A 13,449-nucleotide genomic window follows, 5' to 3' on the forward strand; every position below is an offset into this window, starting at 1 on the left:
CCGATGTAGGCCAAATTGAAGAAGGTTGTTGAAGGTCTTAACACAACACACTGTCCCAAATTTCAGCGAAATCGGACAATAAATGCGAATTTTATGGGCCAAAGACCTTAAATCGAGAGATCGGTCTATATGGCAGCTATATCCAAATCTGAACCGTTCGGTGCCAAATTGAAGGAGTATATTGAGTGTCCTATCCCAACTCACTGTCCCAAATTTCAGCAAAATCTGATAATAAATGTGGCTTTTATGGGCGAAAGACCTTAAATCGGCAAATCGGTCTATATGGGGGCTATATCAAGATATAGTCCAATATAGCCCATCTTCGAACTTAACCTGCCTGTGAACAAAAAAAAGAATCTATGCAAAGTTTCAGCGCAATATCTCATATTCCCTTTCTAGGCGCTCGTAGTAAATATTCTTGGTCTATTCGGCCTTGTCTTCCGTCGGGGCATGGGCCTAAATTAAGCTGATGTTGAAGAATTTGGCCTTTATGCGGATTGTGGCTAGCCTCTCAGTCTCCGATTAACCACAAGTCAAACCTCGTTTCACGGCAGCTATAACATAGGACTTCATATCTAGGAGTTGTTGTGGAGCCCTTCTCGAGCCATCGCACTTCATGTATGGCGGTAATGTCTGCCCTGTATTTCTCCATTATATCCGCCAGTGTGTAAACTACGCCCTCTCCGGTGTGCCGCTGAGCGAAACTTCATGTAGAGAAGTTTGAGTTGGCATGGAGAACTACTGCTGAAATTTTTGTAATGTTTCAAACCCAATCGTTTAGGGTCATAGAGGCAAATGGTAATCTCTTTGTTGATGTTGGTTAACTCTCAAAATCCTGCACGTTTAGGGTCATAAAGGCAAATGCTAATCTCTTTGTTGATGTTGGTTAACTCTCAAAATCCTACGCGTTCTTCCTCCTGCTGGAGTACAAGCTGCACAGTTTCTTACCACCCATGTATTTCATCTCCTAAGGCTATATTAAAGTGATACCATCCAGAGATGGGAGTCTAAATTCTGGTATCTGGTACACAATTGATTCTGTCCAGAGATGGGAGTACAAATACCACCATCCTCTAGCTCCAAGTTAAAAGCAGTTCTGTCTTTCTTGGGTTCGTCTACAGTTCTGTCTTCCATGGGATCGTACTTTTTTTTCTCTGTGTGCACCAAAAGTCACCTACCACTTGCTATGGGTAGCTCTTACTTTTACAGCTACTTTTCACTCAGAGATGGAGGAGGAATGGCCTACTTGGCCCATTTCTGTTCTGTGTGGCCGTTAAGATAGACATCAAATCACAATGTCATTTGCATAAATCACATTTACATTTTTTTTTTTGTGCTGCCAACCAACCTTTGCCCTCTACCCTCCGCGCAGCTAGCAAGCCAACCACCACCACCATATCATCAATTTTGTGATGAAGAGGAAAATCATGTAAATGAAAGCTTTCGACGGAAGAAAGCAACGAGGAAGAAAAAAAAAAGTTCGCGAAATTTTTTGTTAGTTTTTCGTGCGGAAAGGACATTATGCCGCAATTAGTTTTGACCGCTTCACTGACTTCACTAAGCAGTCATTCAAACAGGAATCTGCAGCTACGAAATAAGGAATAAAGTACAAAGTGTTCCCTATAAATAAAAGTTGCCTAGAGTACCAAAGCAAAAAACAAAAATGATTTATACTTTATTTTCTTTTTTTTTTTGTTGAAGGAAGCAAGGATTTTCTGTTTTGCACTTAAGCAGCCAGAACCTTTAAGTTAAACAATGCCTAGGAGGTGAAATGTAACAAAATGCTATAACATCAACAACAACAACAACATTGTCTTCATTCACAAGAAGATGGTCTCTCTTCTTAGCATAAAGAACATCATTTATAAATGAACTATTTTTTTAGCTGGAGAATGGAGGGGGTGTGATTTGTGTAACAGCTTTTCTTATTGGGCCTTAAAAATTTGTTATACTCACTTGCCTGGGATATATAACACTTTTGCTGCTATAGCTATACTTCCATTTTTGCTCTCTTCCTTTCATTACTGTTGGTAATGTCTGCTATTATGTTGGTTTAAATCTTCGAGCACAACCAGATGAACCTCAAGCAAAGTCCTCATTACATTCAAGTTTGTATAGAATTTCATCAGGTTGTTACTGAGGAAAAAAACTGCAATTTTAGCATATTTTTCCACAAAAAAAAGCATGAAAATTTATACTTGAAAGTCAGTATTTTGTTTGACTATTATCATACAGTTGTGTTGCAATAAATAGCAGTGGATTTGGGAATATAAATTTGATAAAATTTTCCTATTGTGTCACTTAACGTCATGACATTCTAAATCGATCTAGCTGCTTTGATATAGCTGCCATAAACCAAACTTGGGTCTTGACTTCTTGAGCCTCTAGAGGGCGCCATTCTGGTCCGATTTGAATGAAATTTTGCACGCGGTGTTTTTGTATCACTTTCAACAACTGTGCTAAGTATGGCGCAAATTTTTACATAACCTTGTATAGCTGCCATATAAACCCGTCTTGGATCTTGACTTCTTGAGCCGCAAGAGGGCGCAGTTCTCGTCCGATTTGGCTGAAATTGTGTACGAGGTGTCCTGCTATCACTTCCAACAAATATGAGAAGTATGGTGCAAATCAATCCATAACCTTATATAGCTGGCATATAAATCGATCTTGAATCTTGACTTCTTGAGGCAATAGAGGGCGCTATTCTCATCCGATTTGGCTGACATTTTGCAAGAGATGTTCTGTTGTCACTTTCAATAACTGTGCTGAGTGTGGTTTAAATCGGTGTATAACCTGATAAAGCTGTCATATAACCCGATCTGAGATCTTGACTTCTTGAGCCTATAGAGGGCATAAATCTCATCCGATTTGGCTGAAATTGTGCATGAAGTGTTGTATTATGACTTCCCAAAACTGCGCTTTGTATGGTTCAATTCGGTTCATAACCTGATATAGCTGTCATATAAACCGATCTGGGATCTTGACTTCTTAAGCCTCTAGAGGGCGCAATTTTAATCCGAGTTTGAATTTTTTCGGCAGGAAAGATGTTCTTATTACTCTCCATATTAATGGTGAATATCATAGAAATCGGGTTTATTTCTCTTCCTTCTAAATGTTACAAACAAATGCACTAAGTTATAATACCCTGTACAACATTAGTGGTGTAGGGTATAAAAATTGAAACAAAAAAAAAACAACGTGAGTTTGCTGTTACTTCCTTAGTTTTGCAAACTTTAGACACCGTTGGATTCGTGAGGAAAATCGCTTAACGTAGTAGTGCTGGATGAATCGCTACTGAAAAGTTTTCAGTAAAAACATCGCAAAACCCAATTTTTTGAGGGGCGTTAAAATTCAAGGTCGTTTTCAAGGCCAAAAACGCTGTAACTCCGTCATTATTTCGAATTTCGAAAATTTTCGAACATTCCGCAGTTTGAAATTCGAAGAAGATTTGTAAACTAGGCAAAAATACTCAAAAATTCACATTTTATTTTTTTTGCATTTTTTTAGCAAAGGCTAACCCCTTATGAAAATTTGCAAATTTTGATGCGAACAAATTTTTCGAGTTGAGTATACAGTGCTGAAGATAATGGCAAAAAATTCGGATTAGTGCAACTCCTATGGGTTTTCTTCAAAAAAGAAGCCCAAAATCGCATAATTAGTATTCGAAAACTGCTAAAAATAATCAAGGAGTGTTCGAAAGAGCTGAAACACCTTTTGTTTTGCGAATTTCAAGACACCGTTGGACTCGCAAAGAAAATCCCTTTCCGTAATGGTGCAGCACGAAGCATTACTCTTTTCTGGGTCCTTGAAAACTTTAGTGTATTGCTCCAAAATCGCATAGATCCAAAAAAAAAAAAAAAAAAAAAACAAAAAAACCAACGTGAGTTTGCAATCGTTGTACCTTCCTTAGATTTCCAAACTATAGAATTTTTCAGACACCGTTTGATTCGTAAGGAAAATCGCTTTCCGCAGTGGTGCTGGATGAAGCGCTACTGTAAAATTTTCAGTAAAAAACATCGCAAAAACAATTTTTCTTGGGGCGTTAAAATTCAAGGTCTTATTTAAGGTCAAAAATGCTGTAACTCCGTCATTTTTTCGAATATCGAAAATTTTCCAGCATTCCGCAGTTCGAAATTCGAAGAAGATTCGTACAATAAACAGAATTACCTAAAAATTCACATTTAATATTTTTTGCATTTTTTTAGCAAAGGCTAACTAACCCCTTATGAAAATTTTCAAATTTTGATGCGAAAAAATTTTTCGAGTTGAGTATACAGTATTGAAGATAATGGCAAAAAATTCGGATTAGTGCAACTCCAATGTTTTTTCTTCAAGAAACAAGCCCAAAATCGTATAATTAGTGTTCGAAAAATGCCAAAAATATTCAAGGTGAGTTTGACATACATAGCTGTAACATCATTTGTTTTGCGAATTACACAATTCTGAAGACACAGTTGGATTCACAAAGAAAATCCCTTTCCGTAATGGTGCTGGACGAAGCAATTCTCTTTTCTGTTTCCTTGATAACTTTAGAGTATTGCTTCAAAATCGCATAATTCATCTCCAAAACATTCAAAAAAACCAACGTGAGTTTGCAATTGCTGTAACTTTCTTAGTTTTGCAAACTTTAGAATTGTTTACACACCGTTGGATTCGTGAGGAAAATCGCTTAACGTAGTAGTGCTGGAGGAAGCTCTATTGAAAAGTTTTCAGTAAAAAACATCGCAAAAACCAATTTTTCTTGGGGCGTAAAAATTCAAGGTCATTTTCAAGGCCAAAAACGCTGTAACTTCGTAATTTTTTCGAATTTCGAAAATTTTCGAACATTCCGCAGTTTGAAATTCGAAGACGATTCGTAAAATAGACAAAAATACTCAAAAATTCACATTTTATTTTTTTTGCATTTTTTTAGCAAAGGCTAACCCCTTATGAAAATTTTTAATTTTTGATGCGAAAATTTTTTTCGAGTTGAGTATACAGTATTGAAGATTATGAGAAAAAAATCAAACTGGTGAAACTCCTATGGTTTTTCTTCAAAAAACAAGCTGAAAATCGCATAATTAATACGCGAAAAATGCTAAAAATAATCAAGGGAGTATGAAATTGCTGTAACATCTTTTGTTTTGCGAATTTCAAAATTCTGGGGGCACCGCTGGATTCGCAAAGAAAATCCCTTTCCGTAATGGTGCTGGACGAAGCAATGCTCTGTTTTGTGTACTTGAAAACTTTAGGCTATTGCTTCAAAATCGCATAATTCAAATCCAAAAAATGCAAAAAACCACCGTGAGTGTGTAATTGTTGTAACTTCCTTAGTTTTGCAACTTCATAGTTTTTCAGACATCGTTGGATTCGTGAAGAAAATCGCTTTCCGCAGTGGTGCTGGATGAAGCGCTACTATAAAATTTTCTGTAAAAAACATCGCAAAAACCAATTTTTCTAGGGGCGTTAAAATTCAAGGTCGTTTTCAAGGCCAAAAACGCTGTAACTCCGTCATTATTTCGAATTTCGAAAATTTTCGAACATTCCGCAGTTTGAAATTCGAAGAAGATTTGTAAACTAGGCAAAAATACTCAAAAATTCACATTTTATTTTTTTGCATTTTTTTAGCAAAGGCTAACCCCTTATGAAAATTTGCAATTTTTGATGCGAAAAAATTTTTCGAGTTGAGTATACAGTATTGAAGATAATGGCAAAAAATTCGGATTAGTGCAACTCCTATGTTTTTTCTTCAAAAAAGAAGCCCAAAATCGCATAATAAGTATTCAAAAACTGCTAAAAATAATCAAGGAGTGTTCGAAATTGCTGTAACAACTTTTGTTTTGCGAATTTCAAAATTCTGAGGACACCGTTGGATTCACAAAGAAAATCCCCTTTCGTAATGGTGCCGCACGAAGCAATACTCTTTTCTGTTTCCTTGAAAACTTTAGTGTATTGCTTCAAATTCGCATAATTCATCTCCAAAACATTCAAAAAAACCAACGTGAGTTTGCAATCGTTGTAACTTTCTTAGTGTTGCAGACTTTAGATTTTTTCAGACACCATTGGTTTCGAGAGGAAATCGCTTTCCGCAGTGGTGCTGGATGAAGCGGTACTGTAAAATTTTCTGTAAAAAACATTGCAAAACCCAATTTTTTTGGGCGTAAAAATTTCAAGTCGTTTACAAGGCCAAAAACGCTGTAACTTCTTCATTTTTTCGAATATCGAAAACTTTCCAGCATTCTGCAGTTCGAAATTCGAAGAAGATTCGTAAACTAGACAAAAATACTCAAAAATTCACATTTTATATTTTTTGCTTTTTTTTATGAAAATTTGCAATTTTTGATGCGAAAAAATTTTTCGAGTTGAGTATGCAGTATTAAAGATCATGACGAAAAATTCGGATTAGTTCAACTCCTATGGGGTTTCTTCAAAAAACAAGCTCAAAATCCCATAATTAATGACCGAAAAATGCTAAAAATAACCAATGAGAGTTTGAAATTGCTATAACATCTTTTCTATTGCGAATTGCAAAGTTCTGAGGACGCTGTTGGATTCGCAAAGAAAATCTCTTTCCGTAATGGTGCTGGACGAAGCAATACTCATTTCTGTTTCCTTAAAAACTTTAGAGTATATCTCAAAATGGCATAATTCATATCCAAAAAATTCAAAAAATTAATGTGAGCGTGCAATTGCTGTAACTTCCTTAGTTTTGCAAACTTTAGATTTTTTTAGACACCGTCGAATTCGCAAAGAAAATCCCTTTCCGCAATGGTGCAATACTCGTTTATGTTTCCTTGAAAACTTTGGGCTATTGCTTCAAAATCGAATAACTCAAATCCTAAAAATTCAAAAAAACCAACGTGAGTTTGCAATTGTTGTAACTTCTTTAATTTTCCAAACATAAGAAAATTCAGACACCGTTGGATTCGGGATGAAAATCGCTTTCCAAAAAGGTGCTGGATGAAACGATACAGTAAGGTTATCTGCAAAAAACATCGCAAAAACCAATTTTTATTGGGGGTAAAAATTCTAGGTCGTTTTCAAGGCCAAATACGCTGTAACTCCTTCATTTTTTCGAATTTCGAAAATTTTCGAGCATTCCGCAGTTTGAAATTCGAAGAAGATTCGTAAAGTAGACAAAAATACTCAAAAATGCACATTTTATATTTTTTGAATTTTTTTAGCAAAGGCTAACCCCTTATGAAAATTTGCAATTTTTGATGCGAAAAAATTTTTCGAGTTGAGTACACAGTATTGAAGTTTATGGTAAAAAATTAGGATCAGTGCAACTCCTATGTTTTTTAAAGAAATATCCAGCACAAAATCGCATAATTAATATCCAAAAATGCTAAAAATAGTCAAGGAGTGTTCGAAATTGCTGAAATATCTTTTGTTTTGCGAATTTCAGGACACCGTTGGAATCACAAAGAAAATCCCTTTCCGTAATGGTGCTGGACGAAGCAATACTTTTTTCTGTTTCCTTGATAACTTTAGAGTATTGCTTCAAAATCGCATAATTCATCTCCAAAAATTTAAAAAAAAACCAACGTGAGTTTGCAATTGCTGTAACTTTCTTAGTTTTGCAAACTTTAGAATTGTTTACACACCGTTGGGTTCGTGAGGAAAATCGCTTTACGTAGTAGAGCTGGATGAACATCGCAAAAACCAATTTTTCTAGGGGCGTTAAAATTCAAGGTCGTTTTCAAGGCCAAAAACGCTGTAACTCCGTCATTATTTCGAATTTCGAAAATTTTCGAACATTCCGCAGTTTGAAATTCGAAGAAAATTTGTAAACTAGGCAAAAATACTCAAAAATTCACATTTTATTTTTTTTGCACTTTTTTTAGCAAAGGCTAACCCCTTATGAAAATTTGCAATTTTTGATGCGAAAAAATTTTTTGAGTTGAGTATACAGTATTGAAGATTATGGCAAAAAAATCGAACTGGTGCAACTCCTAAGGTTTTTCTTCAAAAAACAAGCTCAAAATCTCATAATTAATGACCGAAAAATGCTAAAAAAATCAAGCAGCGTTTGAAGTTGCTGTAACATCTTTTCTATTGCTAATTTCAAAGTTCTGACGACACTGTTGGATTCGCAAAGAACATCTCTTTCCGTTATGTAACATCATTTGTTTTGCGAATTACACAATTCTGAAGACACAGTTTGATTCACAAAGAAAATCCCTTTCCGTAGTGGTGCTGCACGAAGCAATACTCTTTTCTGTGTTCTTGAAAAATTTAGTGTAGTGCTTCAAAATCGCATAATTCATCTCTAAAACATTCAAAAAAACCAACGTGAGTTTGCAATTGCTGTAACTTTCTTAGTTTTGCAAACTTTAGAATTGTTTACACACTGTTGTATTCGTGAGGAAATCGCTTTCCGTAGTGGTGCTAGATGAAGCGCTACTGTAAAATTTTCTGTAAAAAACATCGCAAAAACCAATTTTTTTTGGGCGTTAAAATTCAAGGTCGTTTTTAAGGCCAAATACGCTGTAACTCCTTAATTTTTTTGAATTTCGAACATTTTCCAGCATTCCGCAGTTTGAAATTCGAGGAAGATTCGTACAATAAACAGAATTACTGAAAAATTCGCATTTTATTTTTTTGCATTTTTTTTAGCAAAGGCTAACCCCTTATAAAAATTTGCAATTTTTTATGCGAAAGTTTTTTTCGAGTTGAGTATACAGTATTAAAGATAATGGCAAAAAATTCGGATTAGTGCAATTTCTATGGTTTTTCTTCAAAAAACAAGCTCAAAATCGCATAATTAATGACCGAAAAATGCTAAAAACAACCAATGAGAGTTTGAAATTGCTGTAACATCTTTTCTATTGCGAATTGCAAAGTTCTGAGGACGCTGTTGGATTCGCAAAGAAAATCTCTTTCCGCAATGGTGCTGGACGAAGCAATACTCGTTTCTGTTTCCTTGAAAACTTTAGAGTATTGCTTCAAAATGGCATAATTCATATCCAAAAAATTCAAAAAATTTTATGTGAGCTTGCAATTGCTGTAACTTCCTTAGTTTTGCAAACTTTAGATTTTTTTAGACACCGTCAAATTCGCAAAGAAAATCCCTTTCCGCAATGGTGCAATACTCGTTTATGTTTCCTTGAAAACTTTGGGCTATTGCTTCAAAATCGAATAACTCAAATCCTAAAAATTCAAAAAAACCAGCGTGAGTTTGCAATTGTCGTAACTTCTTTAGTTTTCCAAACATAAGAATTTTTCAGACACCGTTGGATTCGGGATGAAAATCGCTTTCCAAAGAGGTGCTGGATGAAGCGATACAGTAAGGTTATCTGCAAAAAACATCGCAAAAACCAATTTTTCTTGGGGCGTTAAAATTCAAGGTCGTTTTCAAGGCCAAAAACGCTGTAACTCCGTCATTTATTCGAATTTGGAAAATTTTCGAGCATTCCGTAATTTGAAATTCGAAGAAGATTCGTAAAATAGACAAAAATACTCAAAAATTCACATTTTATTTTTCGGCATTTTTTTAGCAAAGGCTAACCCCTTATGAAAATTTGCAATTTTTGATGCGAAAAAATTTTTCGAGTTGAGTACACAGTATTGAAGTTTATGGCAAAAAATTCGGTTTAGTGCAACTCCCATGTTTTTCCTTCAAAAAACAAGCTCAAAATCGCATAATTATTGTAATATCCGAAAAATGGTTAAAAAAATCAAGGTGAGTTTGAAATTGCTGTAACATCTTAAGTTTTGCGAATTTCAAAATTCTGAAGACACCGTTGGATTCGTGAAAAAAATCTCTTTCCGTAATGGTGCTGGGCGAGGCAAGCATCTCAAAACCCAATATTTTTTGGGCATAAAAATTCAAGGTCGTTTCCAAGCTCAAAAACGCTGTAACTCCTTAATTTTTTCGAATTTCGAAAATTTTCTAGCATTCCGCAGTTCGAAATTCGAAGACGATTCGAACAATAAACAGAATTACTTGAAATTTCACATTTTATTTTTTTTGCATTTTTTTAGCAAAGGCTAACCCCTTACGAAAATTTTTAATTTTTGATGCGAAAAAATTTTTCGAGTTGAGTACACAGTATTGAAATTTATGGCAAAAAATTAGGATCAGTGCAACTCCTATGTTTTTTAAAGAAATATCTAGCACAAAATCGCATAATTAATATCCGAAAAATGCAAAAAATAGTCAAGGAGTGTTCGAAATTGCTGAAACATCTTTTGTTTTGCGAATTTCAGGACACCGTTGGACTCACAAAGAAAATCCCTTTCCGTAATGGTGATGCACGTAGCAATTCTCTTTTCTGTGTCCTTGAAAACTTTAGTGCATTGCTTCAAAATCGCATAGTTCCAAAAAAAAAAATCAAAAAAAAACCAACGTGAGTTTGCAATCGTTCTAACTTCATTAGATTTGCAAAATTTAGATTTTTCCAGACACCATTGGTTTCGTGAGGAAATCGCTTTCCGCAGTGGTGCTGGATGAAGCGCTACTGTAAAATTTTCAGTAAAAAACATCATAAAAACCAATTTTTCTTGGGGCGTTAAAATTCAAGGTCTTATTTAAGGCCAAAAACGCTGTAACTCCGTCATTTTTTCGAATATCGAAAACTTTCCAGCATTCCGCAGTTCGAAATTCGAAGAAGATTTGTAAACTAGACAAAAATACTCAAAAATTCGCTTTTTTTTTAATATTTTAGCAAAGGCTAACCCCTTATGAAAATTTTCAAATTTTGATGCGAAAAAATTTTTCGAGTTGAGTATACAGTATTGAAGATAATGGCAAAAAATTCGGATTAGTGCAACTCCAATGTTTTTTCTTCAAGAAACAAGCCCAAAATCGTATAATTAGTGTTCGAAAAATTCCAAAAATGTTCAAGGTAAGTTTGACATAGCTGTAACATCATTTGTTTTGCGAATTACACAATTCTGAAGACACAGTTTGATTCACAAAGAAAATCCCTTTCCGTAGAGGTGCTGCACGAAGCAATACTCTTTTCTGTGTTCTTGAAAAATTTAGTGTAGTGCTTCAAAATCGCATAATTCATCTCTAAAACATTCAAAAAAACCAACGTGAGTTTGCAATTGCTGTAACTTTCTTAGTTTTGCAAACTTTAGAATTGTTGTATTCGTGAGGAAAATCGCTTTCCGTAGTGGTGCTAGATGAAGCGCTACTGTAAAATTTTCTGTAAAAAACATCGCAAAAACCAATTTTTTTTGGGCGTTAAAATTCAAGGTCGTTTTTAAGGCCAAATACGCTGTAACTCCTTAATTTTTTTGAATTTCGAACATTTTCCAGCATTCCGCAGTTTGAAATTCGAGGAAGATTCGTACAATAAACAGAATTACTGAAAAATTCGCATTTTGTTTTTTTGCATTTTTTTTAGCAAAGGCTAACCCCTTATAAAAATTTGCAATTTTTGATGCGAAAGTTTTTTTCGAGTTGAGTATACAGTATTAAATATAATGGCAAAAAATTCGGATTAGTGAAACTCCTTTGTTTTTTCTTCAAAAAACAAGCTCAAAATCACATATTTAATGTCGGAAACATTCTTATAAAATCAAGCCGAGTTTGAAATTACAGTGATATCTTTGGTTTTGCACATTTTATTTCAAAAATCTGAGGATACCATTGGATTCTCTCAAATTTCGGCAGGAAGGATTTTCTAATGTCTTTTAATATTACTGGTGCATTTCATAGAAATTGGCGGAACCTCCCCCTTACCACTATTTTCAAAGACGTCTGATCTCGGAGATGGGTGTTTAAGCGAAATTTTGTATGTCACCTTATGGTACGTAAAAACCAAGAAATTGGTATAAAATTTTGGGATCAAACAACCTGGGGGGACTCCCCATCCCAAAACCCACCGGAACGGACATGTTGACCGATTAGAACAATATGGGTATTAAATGAAAGGTATTTAAAAGTAGAGTACAAATCTGACAAATTGCCACCTGCAATTCCCGCCATATGGAATTATAAACCAATAATGACAAAATGGGGCTCAAATGAATGATGTTTGAAACTAGAGTACGAATCTGATACATGGCCGTCCACCTCACCTCCAAAAATTCCCTCTTACAGATTTCGATGTAGCTTCCATACAATGAATTTTTTGGATATGAATTATGCGATTTTGAAGCAATACTCTAAAGTTTTCAAGGAAACAGAAACGAGCACCATTCTGGAAAAGAATTTTCTTTGCGAATCCTATTGTGTCCTCAGAATTTTGAAATTCGCAGAACAAACGATGTTACAGCAATTTCGAACACTCCTTGACTATTTTTTGCATTTTTCGGATATTAATTATGCGATTTTGAGCTTGATTTTTCTTCAAAAAACATAGGAGTTGGACTCATCCGATTTTTTTTCCATAATCTTCGATACTGTATAGTCAACTCGAAAAATTTTTTTGCACCAAAAATTACAAATTTTCATAAGGGGTTAGCCTTTGCTTAAAAAATACAAAAAAATAAAATGTGAATTTTTTTGTAATTCAATTTATTTAAAGAATCTTCTTCGAATTTCGAATTGCGGAATGCCAAAAAATGAAGAAGTTACAGTGTTTCTGGCCTTGAAAACGACATTGAATTTTTACACCCAAAAAAAGTGGTTTTTGTAATGTTTTTTACTGAAAGTCTTATAGTATCGCCTCATTCAGCAACACTACGGAAAGCGATTTTCCTCACGAATCCAACGGTGTCTGAAAAATTGAAAAGTTTGCAAAACTAAAGAAGTTACAACGATTGCAAACTCACGTTGGTTTTCTGAATGTTTTGGAGATGAATTATGCGATTTTGAAGCAATACCCTAAAGTTTTCAAGGAAACAGAAAAGAGTATTGCTTCGTTCAGCACCATTACGGAAAGAGATTTTCTTTGTGAATCCAACGGAATCCTCAGAATTTTGAAATTCGCAAAACAAAAGGTGTTACAGCAATTTCATACTCTCCTTGATTATTTTTAGCATTTTTCGGTCATTAATTATGCGATTTTGAGCTTGTTTTTTGAAGAAAAACCATAGGAATTGCACTAATCCGAATTATTTGCTATATTGTTCAATACTGTATACTCAACTCGAAAAATTTTTTCGCATCAAAATTTGTAAATTTTCATAAGGCTTTAATTTTGGCTTTTGCTAAAAAAAATGCAAAAAAAATAAAATGTGAATTTTTGATTATTTTTGTCTAGTTTACAAATCTTCTTCGAATTTCGAACTGCGGAATGCTGAAAAATTTTCAAAATTCAAAAAATTTAAGGAGCTACAGCGTTTTTGGCCTTAAAAACGACCTTGAATTTTAACGCCCAAAAAAAATTGGTTTTTGTGATGTTTTTTACAGAAAATTTTACAGTAACGCTTCGTCCAGCACCATTACGGAAAACTATTTTCTTTGCGAATCCAACGGTGCCCTCAGAAATTTGAAATTAGCAAAACAAAAGATGTAACAGCAATTTCATACTCTCCTTGATTATTTTTAGCATTTATGCGATTTTGAGCTTG

Source organism: Stomoxys calcitrans, chromosome 4 (assembly GCF_963082655.1).
Source record: "Stomoxys calcitrans chromosome 4, idStoCalc2.1, whole genome shotgun sequence".
Classification (NCBI taxonomy): Eukaryota; Metazoa; Arthropoda; class Insecta; order Diptera; family Muscidae; genus Stomoxys; species Stomoxys calcitrans.